Source organism: Streptopelia decaocto (assembly GCF_964273445.1).
Source record: "Streptopelia decaocto genome assembly, chromosome: 1".
NCBI lineage: Eukaryota > Metazoa > Chordata > Aves > Columbiformes > Columbidae > Streptopelia > Streptopelia decaocto.
This window is the reverse complement of record NC_138663.1, coordinates 107,894,099-107,906,325: the sequence shown is the minus strand read 5'-3', so window position 1 is coordinate 107,906,325 and position 12,227 is coordinate 107,894,099.

Below are 12,227 nucleotides of genomic sequence, written 5' to 3'. Positions count from 1 at the left end.
TCCCCAAATTAGGATGAAATTAGCAACTTCAAAGGATGATACACTGTAAAAATTTAAGCCATTTGATTTCATAAACCTTTCATGTTTTTAAATAATCCGAGCAAACCTAGTTCTTAAACAATCTACCTAAATAAAAAGAAGTTAGTGGCATAAACCATGCTAAATAGAAAAAGTCACTGGGATCAATAGACTTAAAGTATAAGCTGAGTTTTGCTGAGAGCAGGTTTTTGGACCATTTGCATTCTTGTACCTCATCCCTGCCTCCTTTACATATTTCAGCACACATCTGGCACGGACATGCTTCCTGCAGCTCGTTCTGCAAGTGCCTCCCTCAATTTTTGTTTGTGTGATAAAGAGCCTCTACTGGTGTGCTGGGAAGAAAGGATTTGCCTCTCAGCAAAAGTTAATTATAACATGGATAACACACCTAACACTGCTGAGCTTCATGGGTGCTTAACATTTCCCTGTTATCAAGGCTATTATTTTCATATTTCCCAGTTAAATTCAAAACCGGAATAACCAGAAGTAGGCTGGGGGTCAAAGATGCCCCAGTTTTATGTGGTCCTTTAGTAGCCAGAACATCTTAGTCCCCGTTCAGTTTAAAAGTGTTGGGTGAGCAGGCAACTGGAAACCTCAGCACCTGTTAAGTGAAGTAGGTTCTTGGTAGGGACACTTGCCAGAACCCTGCATTGAGGACGAGATGATCAGGGTGTCCTGGCCCAAGGGCACCACCCAGCCCCACTGCCCCTGCCAGTGCCCCCCTGGGGATCTCTCTGGCAGCCCCAGCCTTCACAGCACCCTTACACATCAGATTAGATCTTGTTGGGTCATTGCTGTGACAGAGGAGATGGGTAATTTGATCTGAGTAGCCAGTCTTGTCTTAATTATTTTTCTGAGTTTTCTGTATTGGAGTTGGCATAAAATCAATGCTTCTGACCCACAAGCCACAGACACTTTGAAAGGGAAAAGCAGCAGTGTCAGGTTTTGCTGCAGAGTGATTCCCTAAAAGAAGGGATCTGTTGTAGAGCTTATTTACATAACCAAAAGCTTTTTGGTGTTTCCTACTCTCAGAAAATCTAAATCCTGACTGCTTCCCACTGAATTCAGTGCTGGTATTTTAAAAACTGGCTTCCCCTAGTTTTGTGTTTTGGCTCTGATGGGCAGGGGTTTGTATACCCTAATGGCAGAGTGTACATGGAAGAGCCTTTGCTGCTCTATGTATGGGACTATGTATGGGAGCCACAGGGATAAATAAGCAACACTTCTATGACTAGTAGTCAGAAAATTAAGTTACTGGAAAAGAAAGGTCATCCTAAGTTTGAGTTTTCTTAGCGCTTGGTTATGATTAAAGATACACTCCTATAGAAATTTGTAACAAAACTTAATCTGGACAATTTAGAAGACACATTTCTGTTACATTTTCAGATCTTGTTCTTTCCTGACCTTTATGTTACCTGCACTTCTGTTTTCAGGAATCAAAGCTTTTGCATTTAATATTTCATCCAATTAAGATTTATTCACAATGAAAATTTCAGATTGTTAAAAACACCAGAGCCATAATCTCCTTAACAAAGCTTGTTTTTCTTCACTGCAGAACACTTGGTAGGTCTATAAAATAGCTGCAGGGGATTCAGCATAATGAACCTCTTTGTATGGATGTCAGAGGAGGGGAAAAGGAATGTTAAACTGTAAACCAAGAAAACATGGTTATTAGTGTTTTCTAGACACATTGACTTTGTGAAATCCATAGTAATTTTTTTAACCAAAAAAACCCCTGTATTGAAGTTATTGTAACCTCCATATCTTAAAGTTCAGAAGCACTCATTGAGAATGGGTGTAATACAATTGAAACACTAACAATAACAGGAACCAATAACAGTTATTTGGGATAAATTCACACAGAGAATTACAGTCCCAAAGTACATTTTACAAGATGACAGAAAAAAACAGCACCGAACAGGAGAAACTAGCATAGGGTAGTGTGAAGTTTCATACAAATTTCTTTTGTTCATAGTATTAATTTTTCTCAATAACACCACTGTATTTTCCCACATGCTGTTATTTGCTTTCAAGGGTAGATTAAAGTAGTGGATCATGTAAATCCCCATTGGGAACACATGGAGTTACAAAGGGATAAGGTTTCTTAATGAAGCTTTTGTAAACTTCAAAAAAGACCTGTTTTTATTTTTAATAATTCATATTTTCCTAGTATTTATGCACTCAGATGGGTAAGAAGACTGATAACACTCAAAGGCATGAGTTTAAATTAAATATGGTCATTACATTTGAGAATGTACATATAGTATTAGATTCTGTTATTATTGTAGTCAGCATTTCCAGCCATTCTTGTCTATTACACAAGAAAACAAAGCTTCTTTACCAAGGTTTTTTTTTTTGCCAGCAAAAGCTGTTAGTTATTGCATACCCTCATCCTAGTTAGTTGACCAGCAAAGTTCAGCAGTCTTTCTAAAGTCTTTCTTTTCATCAGGGACTCTCAAAATATACCTTCAGCAAATCTAAGAGTTAGGAAACTAAAGAAATCCTTTACTCTCTTTGTTAATTAAAATCCTGTGGCTTGTCAAACTGTTTATAATTAGCTTGCTCAGATGTGTTAGAATTGTCTAGAATATATACTCCATGACTCCTGCAATTACACAGCTATCCTCAGTAATTTGCTTTAGAGTAAGTAGAACTGGTGCCACTGTGGTGGTGATGTCGGCTGTCTCTCGGGTTACACCATCTGTGTGTCCAGTATTAATGGACAGAGCTACGTTATTCTTTAGTAGCCCATAAAATGTCATCTCTAAGGAAAAACAAATATGTGATTCTATTTTGAAATTAAGGCACACAGGAGAGAAAATCCTTGCCACTGAGATAACAAAGTAAATGCAAAGAAGAAGAGTTTACTCACACCTCTTGGCAGTGCGGAAAACTCACTTTATGAGTTTACCCACTCTTACTTAATGCTACACCATTAGCCAGGCTTTTTCCTTTTGTTTCATGGATGTTCCTCTCTCTTTCTTTCCCCAACAGATTTTCACATCTGGACCTTTCTCAAATGCATTTTGGGGGAAGAAAGACAAGTATTCGTGGACTCCAGGCAGGAGCCAGTCTTTGTGGTTGTCCAAGTGCCCCGCCAGAACCCGAAAGACATGAGCAGGGTTCTGAACCCAGCACTCCTGTGGCAGGAGGCTGTTCTCCCAGCAGGCAGGTAAAAATGTCGGTGAGGTGGAATCTCTCATTTTAACCTAACAGACAGAACTAAGCTCAGTAACCGTTGTCATAAAGAAACAAGGGAACTGTCTAGGAGGAGTATTTTGCCGTGGTATTTTGTCCTACCTGTGCCATAAGAGGGACCATTGGAACAAATGAGTTAGAGCTAAGACTGGGTGGCATAAAACCATACCAGAACAACCTCTTCCCTCTAACACTATGTCTTGATGCTTCTTTTACCATTCAAATGAACAAAAATTCCCACAGCCAGGTCCTAACTCACATCTAAAATGTGCAAACCTGAATCTAACCAGCAGTCAGTACAATTATTCCGAGGATCTACATTTAATCTTCTCTTCCAGAAACAGCTTGCGAGAACACCAGCTGAGGAAGAGTCACTAGATATATGTAAGAAATACGTCATTGGGTTTTGTACTAGATCCTTTAAAATGGGGTTGTCAGCCTACTTTGAGGAGGAAGACAGCACTAGTCTGGCATTAGTAGGACAGGAGTGCCCCTGAAATAAATTCCATCTCATGATTTTTTTTCTTCCTTTGCTAAGGAGTGTGCTAGGGGAAAATTCAAAACTTTATTTGTTTGAGTTGCTGTGACCACGCCCTGGTATACCTTTATCTTTGGGGAAAATTATCTCAGCACCTTTTTGTTTGCAGAAACTGAAGCCTGCAGGGGCCTTGTGAGGAAAAAGCTGAAATGGTGTTAGACCTTGCTACATGGAATTTTCTATACAGCAGGAGAAGTTCTTGTATACTCAGATAAATGGAATAAAACCTGCCATTTAGAGGAGTAGATTTGAGTCATCTTGGCTCTGAAAATTCTCAGCTGGAGAGAAATGCACTTTTTGTTCATTTTGCGTAGAACATTCATTTTCTATGCACTCAGACCTTCAAGAAGAAACTGACAGTTTTTTCTGAAAATCAACATAATCTCACAGGAAGTTGTTCCCACCTATGCTGATACTTGACACCCTATCCAGCAGGCTGGAGGACTGGAGAAGCACATTTCCCAAGGCTTTCACGCCCCAACATCGACAGCTCTGCTATATGGACTGTCCAGAAACTGGGGCATTTTGTTTTCACTGCAACCCATGATGTGAGAACTAAAAATTCCAGGAAATATTATTGTTTTTACAGAAACATCAAAACATTCTGCTTTGAGAATCCACTCATTAATGAGATTTTTCAAAGAAAATAATATAAAAGTTCAGCTCCACAAATGACTGGAAATAAGAGCTATCATGCATGTCATTGTGGAGTTTTCTGAACGTTGGAAATCTTTCAGAGAGTAATTCCTGCTCCTGAGCTGCACTTTCCAAAGGTATCTGCGTGCCAAGAGACAAACAAATTAATAAAAAGTTCTGAGTCACAATATACCCTTTGTAACGAATTATCAGCCATTTTCCTCTCTCTCTCTCTCTCAAAAAAAAAAAAAAGACATTTTAGGGAAGCACAAGTGCATTTTCTGATTGCCTGCTCTCCCAGATCTTGGCAATAGAAAATGGGTTGAGAGAAGAGTCTCTGTTCCAATGGCAGCTCTGCCCTCTGAGGATGCAGTGATATATCACTTTGTTCCTCTGCATCGATCAAGTCTCCTTTTCACTCTATTATGATATTTCCTTGTATCTCATGCACCAAATGCTAGAAGCTTTATAATTCAGTATCATATCAAGTGCTTTTCTGAAATCAATAAGCATTGCATGCACTAGAATGCCTTTATATAGCACGCATGCAATTACAGCGTGTCGGGTATCAGGTTTGTCTGACCCGACATGTTATATTAACCCATGGTTCTTACTGTTCGTTGGGCTTTTTTACACATGAATTGGTGTTTTTTTTAGTTTTAATTTCAGCCCATGCAAAGTTTAAACTAATTATCGTAGTTTCTCCAATTTCTCTGCTAAAAACACTTTTCTGCATTTATTCAACCATTAAGCTTTTATTGTTCCAATTTTTATATAATTATTCAGTTTATTCATTACTGATTTGAAAGTAAAGAAACGGAAGTGGTTTACGCAGCACAATTTAAATGTCATCTTTGAGCTTTTTGTGACATCATGGACTTCAAATATACATTTGCACCTTTTGCCGATACTGCTTTTTTCCAGATTTTGGAGTTCCTCTTCACTGTGGAGTAAATAGCAAGATGTATCTTGCTTGATTTTCTGTAACAGTTTGCAAACTGTAGCCTGTAGACTGGTCTAGATGAGAAAATAGGCAAACACAGTGGTTATGCTTACGTACTGTGACTTACAGGTAAGTTCCCGCAGATTAAGTTCTACAAGGAGAAAGAACCGTTAAAGGAAGATTGTGTCTCCTCACTAATACAAGAAACTTTTGTTGATGTTACAACAGCACTAGGTTTTGGTTAGAAATAAACTTTTTTGGTAGGATTTGTACAACCCTTTTTTGCATCATGATCCTAGTTTCCGGTTCCTCATGCCAGCGGGGAGTGACATCAGGATGCAAGCGGGGTTGCTCCAATCCATGCCTACAGTGGGGCTCAAGACCAATGCCAATAAGAATCCCACAACCTTTTAATTTGTCTTTATATACCTTGTCCCAGGGAGAAGTAAATGCATCATGTTCATTTGGGATATCCATGCATCTGATCCTGGTAAATGTGGTAGGCCTCAATTCAGGCTTGAAGAGCTGCTGCCAACAGCTGGTGGTTTTTCCAGGAGTACCATTTGACAAAACATCCTGGGTCTCTCTACAGAACCTCCTCAAAGAAGATGACTGGAAAATACTGTAATCTAGCAAGAGAAACAAACAAATATTTCTTCCAACTGTTCTACCTATTAAACATACTATGCAGCTTGTTTTGCAAATCATTCTGATGACCAGTGGGAAAGTACAGCCCTAGAGCTTCATGAGTGGGGAGAAAATTTCTGCTTCAGTGTTTGCTTGTAGATGTGTGCTTTGAGATAACATGAGTAGTAAAATGCCATTCTTCAGGTGAAAAGTGGATTCTGTGCAGAGACCTAACTGCCTGGAAGTCTTACTTTCTCCATGTTGTACCATCCTTCAGGTCTACATGTTTGTTGTAGGATGGATTAGCTTTGAAAGATTAGATATGGATGTGGACATGGATAAGAATGGAATTATTGATGGTCCAAAGTCATCTTTACTCTTCCTTAAGCAACTGATTATTAAACACAAGGGTGTCACACTCAAATGATTAACAACATTTCCACATCTGTGTAGTTTCAATGCTTTCCTTCTTGGCTGAAGCTGGGAGTGGTGTGAGACAGGCACACTGAAAAGCAGAATGAAGAGCACAGACCATTTTGATTATTAAGGTTGCTGAATGTTTGCCTTTATAAACCATTTTCAGTTGTGTTCAGCAGAGGTTCACCAACCCTTGACCAGTATTGACTTCTGGTAGTTTGATGTAACACTTGCATAATAAATTAGATACAGATACACAATGACTTTTCTAAGTCAAGGCAAGGGAAAAAACAGTTCCTGAGGTGCACTCATGACTGAAGTTACAGCATAAGCAGACCTAGATATCTACAATAGCTCAAAGGGGCTGTGTCTTGTTTGTGCTACAGCTGTTAGCCTTGGAGGAGCACAACTATTGAATTTCATGTTTCCAGTTGTGATATGGTGTCAAATATGAGCTGAATTTCTCTACAGAAAGGGTCCAGGCAGCCTGGGGAAGAGCAATCACCTGAGATAAAGCAGCAGTGGAGCAAGTTACTCTCAGAGATTGTCCTTTGCCTGGTACTTACATGTTACTCTGAGGTGGACATAGGGGGACTAGTGTCACTCCTCACTATCCTTTTTTAATTTATCTAAGTCTAAGCTGGAGTACAGTTCTCTTAACATGAAAAATAATTTCTCTGAGCCAGGCACAGTGAAGGGAAGGATCACAATAATAGATGTAAGACTGTGTTTTTCAGGTGTTTTGCTTTTTTCTCCTGACTTGCTGGTTATAATGGTGTGGTATTTAGCAGCTTCTTTGTCACACTTAGACCTATTGTATAATTTTTTTCCTGTTAAGATCAGACTTTGATTGGTTTATTGTAGTTTGTATTTTTACATGAAAAATGTTTTCATTGCTATTCAGTGACAGATGAAAAATTAATGCCAGTAGAATATTAAATATTGTTCTTCACAAATAAATGCCTTACTATACAAGTGAAACTGACCTCCTTTCCTACTCACAGACATGTTATAAGTGACACAAACTGATTATATGGCTGCTATGTGTGTGAAATGTTTTAGATGTGCTGCAGTGATGGTCAGCAGGGTATTAGATTCTGACTGTAGAAATATTAGGCAATGCACACAATTTCTAATATACTTTTCAGTCCTTTTCATTCAAACTACATCTCCCTTCCAGATCACATCTCATGTATTCATAAGCATCATAGGTGCAATTCTGATCTCAAAGTCTTGAATTCACAAACTTATCAGGAAACCTAAATGTAAAATGTTTCTCTTCTACAAATTAATTTAGTAACATCCTTCTAAGTATTTTTTGTGAAAATCATTGTCACAGAATCATCATAGAATGGTTTGGATTTGAAGGGAATTTAAAGATCATCTAGTTCCAGCCCCCCTGCCCTGGGCAGGGACACTTTCCACCAGGCCAGGTTGCTCAAAGCCACATCCAGCCTGGTCTTGAACACTCCCAGGGATGGGGCATCCACAGCTTCTCTGGGCAGCCTGTTCCTGTGCCTCATCACCCTCATAGTGAGGAATTTCTTCTTTAATCTAAATCTGGGTTTTTTCAGTTCAAAGCCATCGCCCCTTGCTCTGTCACTACACACCCTTGTAAAAAAGTCCCTCTCCAGCTTTCTTGTAGGCCCTCTTTAGGTACTAGAAGGCTGCTAGAAGGTCTCCCTGCAGCCTTCTCCAGGCTGAACAACCCCAACTCTCTCAGCCTGTCTTCACCGGAGAGGTGCTCCAGCCCTCTGATCATCTTCATGGCTTCCTCTGGACTTGCTTCAATAGGTCTGTCCCTCTTATGCTGGTGGCCACAGAGCTGACTGCACTACTCCAGGTAGGCTCCTACAAGAGCAGAACAGAGGAGGAGAATCACCTCTCTCGACCTGCTGGTTGTGTTAATAGTTGTTATGATTATTGCCGGCATTGTGAGCAGCAGGAGGGCGGGGATTCTTCCTCTCTATCAGCACTGGTGATGCTACATCTGAAGTGTTGTGTCCAGCTCTGGGCTCCCCAGTACAAGAAAAACATGGACATACTGGAGTGAGTCCAATGAAGAGCCACAAAGATGATGAAGGAACTGAAACTGGAGCACTTCTCCTACGAGGACAGGTTGAGACAGCTGAGCCCGGAGAAGAGGAGGCTCACGTGGCTCTCAATGTAAATACCAGAAGGGAGAGTGCACAGAGAACAGAGGCAGGTTCTTTTCACTGTTGCCCAGTGGCAGGACCAGAGGCAACAGGCACAAACTGAAACACAGGAGATTCCCTCTCAACATCAGGAACTGCTCCCTGTGAGGTTGACCAAGCCCTGGCACAGGTTTCCCAGAGACATTGTGGAGTCTCCATCCTTGGAGATACTCGAAGAAGTCTAGACGTAGTCTTAGGCAACCCACTCTAGGTGGCTCCACTTGAGCAGGGGGATTGGACCAGATGACCTCCAGAGATCACAGAATCACAGAATGGTTGGGGTTGGAAGGGACTTCTGGAGATCATCTAGTACAACCCACCTGCTGAAGCAGGTTCACCTGGAGCAGATCACACAGAAATGCATCCAGGTGGGTTTTGAATGTCTCCAGAGAACAAGCCTCCACAACCTCTCCGGGCAGCCTGTTCCAGGGGTCTGACACCCTCAAAGTAAAGAAGTTTCTCCTTGTGTTTAGATGGAACATCCTGTGTTTCAGTCTGTGCCCATTGTCCCTCATCCTGTCGTTGGGCACCACTGAAAGGAGTCTGGCCTCATCCTCTTGACACACACCATTCAGATATTTGTAAGCATTGATGAGATCCCCTCTCAGTCTTCTCCAGGCTGAACAGACCCAGCTCTCTCAATCTCATAAGAAAGATGCTCTTCCAACCTCAACCAGTCTGTAATCCTGTGATCATGAAACAGGAATTATGAAGTTGATTTTCATATTTATTGTTAGTCAGCATTAACACTGAGATTTTTTTTGTAAATGTTCCCATATTCATTTATTGTCTCAGTCCATTCCCTCCACCAAGGTATTTCAACATCTAAATTTTTGACAAATACTTTTCATTAAAATGTTTTGCCAAAAAGTCTCCTGGCCATTTGTGCTGCTATCGCAGGGGCTTCTTTGTCATTTCAGTAAAATATAGACATTCCACTCTATGATTTGAAATAGGTTCACATAGAGACAAAGACAAATGTGAGGCACATCTGTATAAACAGGTATGTGGGAGAAAAGTGCACATTAAACATACAGCTCAATTCTGCCTCACCACACCAAACAAAGCAAAAGCTCCTGAGAATAATATTCAGGATATAGAAAAATAGCTTAAGACATCTCTTGGTAAACAATTTCAAGGAAGGTAGGAAGCTGAAACAGCTCTGAGGTAGAATCTGTGTCCTAGTCCCAGCTGAAAGTCACTTGGCTGGCTTGCTAATGCTCAGGCTTAAGAATAGAAGGGTGCCCAGCAGTTAATGGCTCTAGATAAGCCCATCCTGAGTTGTCATGGAGTGCTATCTGCAAACAGCTGGACTTTGTAATGCTGCCTAATTATGAGCCTCTTGGTCTAAGAAGTGAAAAGTGGCTGTATCAGGCTCACCCCTTGCCACAAGCACCCCAGCCACAGCAAGGGGCTGTCCTGCATCCCCTCCTCCCATTCCCGGCTGTGCCTCCTTGCCCCGCTGAGGGCACAGGCACAACCTCAGGCTTTGCAGCTGAGGGAGATACATCTGCAGAAGCAGAGAGGTGGTCCTCCTTCCCTGATCCTCATCAAAACAGTGAAGGGATTCATAGAATCATTTTGGTTGGAAGAGACCCTCAAGATCATCCACTCCAACCACTAACCTAACTCTGGAACTAAACCATGTCCCTAAGCACCACATCTACACATCTTTTAAACATCTCCAGGGATAGTAACTCAACCACTCAACCCTGGGCAGCCTGTTCCAATGCCTGACAACCCTTTCTGCAAATTTTTTTTTTTCTAATATCCTATCCTGCACCTGCCCTGGTGCAACTTGAGGCCATTTCCTCTCATTCTAAAGAGAGGAAGAAGTTACAGGTCCTTTCCAGAGCTGCAGAGGAACCAGGGTAATAGCAGAGCCAGTCCTTTCAGTGTGAGATTTGTTCAGCCATGTTGTAGTATCTAATCTTTAAGTACGGCCTGACTGTAACTATAGCAGTAACTTTCTGATTCTCTGATGTGGACACTGGGTGAGAGTTCATTGAAATCAGCAAACTGTAAAGCAGATTTAGGAACATGACACCAGTTACTGCTTTCAAAGGATGGTCAGGGTGACTTGAACTGAAAAATGACACATTCTTTCCCACCAGCTACCATCTAAATTGCTTTCTCTTGAGAAGATTACAGGTGGTTTATGATAAATCCTTTTGGGAGACACTACATCTCATTATAAGGCAACACTAACACCGGTCCTGTACCAATGGAGATTTTCACTAAACTGATTAGAAAACTTTTATTGCCCAGTCGGTCAATTAAGACAAGTACACGTCCATTTTAAAAACAAACAAAACCAAACAACCTTTGTAATCTTATGGCTGTAAACACTTATTTTATTGAGTGACTTACATTCCCCCTATGGAGCAAAGCAGCTGTTGTATCAAAAGGTTAGTAATTTAGTTAGAAAAACATTGGCATTGCCAGGAAAAATAAAAGCTTTTAAACATTTAAAGCAGCATAATATAATTCTGCTTCCTGCTACCTTTCTGACTGTCCGAGCAGCAGAAGTGGATTTTAGCTACCGCTCTCTCGTATTGCAGTGGGAACATCCAGTTGCTATGGAACTCAGACATGTTACTTTATAAGAAGACTACCATGATTACCCCAAACAAGTAAGTAGACTAAAACTGAAAAATCTCAATGTTATTGTCAAGTAAATAATTGTTTTCAAAATCGTGTGAATGTATTTGCAGATAAAAGAAGGCTGCTTAGGGCAGAGACCGTCATATGAAGTCATATTTGAGGCCCCAGTGGAAGTCAGGACAATGGAGGAGTTTGCCTTGGTAGATGAGGACTGGATTAAGGACCAATTAAGCAATCTGGACATCCATAAATCTGTGCATCCAAATGAGATGCACCTGTGGGTGCTGAGGGAGCTGGCTGAGGTCATTGCTGGACCACTCTCCATCATCTTTGCTAAGTTGTGGGAAACAGGAGAAGTGCCCAAGGACTGGAGGAAAGCAAATGTCACTCCAGTCTTCAAAAAGGGCAAGAAGGAGGACCCAGGTAACTATAGACCGGTCAGCCTCACCTCCATCCCTGGAAAGGTGATGGAACAACTTATCCTTGGTGCCATCTCAAGGCGTGTCAAGAATAAGAGGGTCACTAGGGGCAGTCAACATGGCTTCACCAAGGGGGAGTCATGCTTAACCAACCTCATAGCTTTTATGAGGACATAACCAGGTTGACAGATGATGGCAAAGCAGTGGATGTGGTCTATCTTGACTTCAGTAAAGCATTTGACACAGTCTCCCACAGCATCCTTGCTGCTAAACTGAGGAAGTGTGGTCTGGATGATCAGGTAGTGAGGTGGACTGTGAACTGGCTGAGGGGAAGAAGCCAGAGAGTCGTTGTCAATGGGGCAGAGTCCAGTTGGAGGCCTGTATCTAGTGGAGTGCCTCAAGGGTCAGTGCTGGGGCCAGTAATATTCAATATATTAATCAATGACTTGGATGAGGGAATAGAGTGTACTATCAGCAAGTTTGCTGATGACACCAAGTTGGGAGGAGTGGCTGACACGCCAGAAGGCTGTGCTGCCATCCAGCAAGACCTGGACAGGCGGGAAAATAACTTAATGAGATACAACAAGGGCAAGTGTAGAGTCTTGCATCTG